The sequence below is a fragment of the Lycium ferocissimum genome, chromosome 6 (assembly GCF_029784015.1).
Source record: "Lycium ferocissimum isolate CSIRO_LF1 chromosome 6, AGI_CSIRO_Lferr_CH_V1, whole genome shotgun sequence".
NCBI classification, from domain to species: Eukaryota; Viridiplantae; Streptophyta; class Magnoliopsida; order Solanales; family Solanaceae; genus Lycium; species Lycium ferocissimum.
The window spans coordinates 40,926,038-40,927,009 of NC_081347.1; the positions used below are offsets into that span (position 1 = coordinate 40,926,038).

Here is a 972-nt window from a genome sequence, read left to right on the forward strand (position 1 = left end):
CATAGGGGGTCCCTCTTGAAATGGACTCTGTTGAGTTTGGTACATGCCATTTGGTAAAGGTTGCATTTCCTCTACTACATTCACTTTCTTTGTATCATACTCCGCGAACCTCTTGGTTAACAAGCTAATGTTAGTAGCAAGTTGAGAAATCATTTGGTCTCTCTCTTGATTCTCCTTCACTGTAGTGTTCAATAAAGGAGCCCCATATGCTACACCGTCTGTGCGACCCGAGTGTCGTGCTAGATTATGTGTAGTAAGTTTGTCAAGCAATTGGGCGGTTCGTACAAATGACTTGTCCATGAAACACCCATTGGCCGTATTATTTGCCACAGATTAGGTCATAGGATCCAGCCTCGTACAGAAGTTCTTCATAAATATATTCTCCGAAAAACCATGATTCGGAGACCTCATCAAATATTCCTTGAACCTCTCCCAAGCTCATAAAGTTCTTTCCCCAGAAGTTGCTTGAATTCAAATATCGTGTCTCTGAGTTTTGCTTTCTTGCTCGGAGGAAACCATTTCTTGAAAACATTCACTAGCTCGCCCCAAGTATGAATGGAATTTTGGGGCAACTTCTCAAGCCAAGTTCTTGCTTTCTCGGCTAAAGAGTATTTGAAGACCCTCAACTGTACTGTATCTGGCGACATATTGTTCTGCTAGTGTGTCTAACACACAAATTCTTCAAATATTGATGCGACTCATCATGTGGAATCAATCTTGACATTAGTAGCATCAACCCTTGGAGGAATAGTAGCATTTGCATAATCAATTTCTTGGATAATATCTGCAAGCACATTTTCCTCTGAAGGGTTCGGCTGGCGGCGGTGGGACTACATTGGCTGCCCGAGTCGCTGGTGCACCACGTTCTTCTCCTCATCCTCCTATGTTCACCTGGCTCACAAGACAAAGCAAACAAGGTGTGATGGAATAGAAAAAGATTCGAAGTAAAGCACAAACTATTTAGTAATTTCA

General features: G+C 42.3%; 1 non-coding gene across 1 annotated transcript; it reads left to right on the forward strand.

Moving 5' to 3' along the window:
* The first annotated feature begins 388 nt into the window (after window positions 1-388).
* On the forward strand, window positions 389-494 carry LOC132061689 (small nucleolar RNA R71). The gene has a single exon (XR_009416111.1). It is a non-coding gene; the product is annotated as a small nucleolar RNA R71 (small nucleolar RNA).
* The last annotated feature ends 478 nt before the right edge of the window (window positions 495-972 follow it).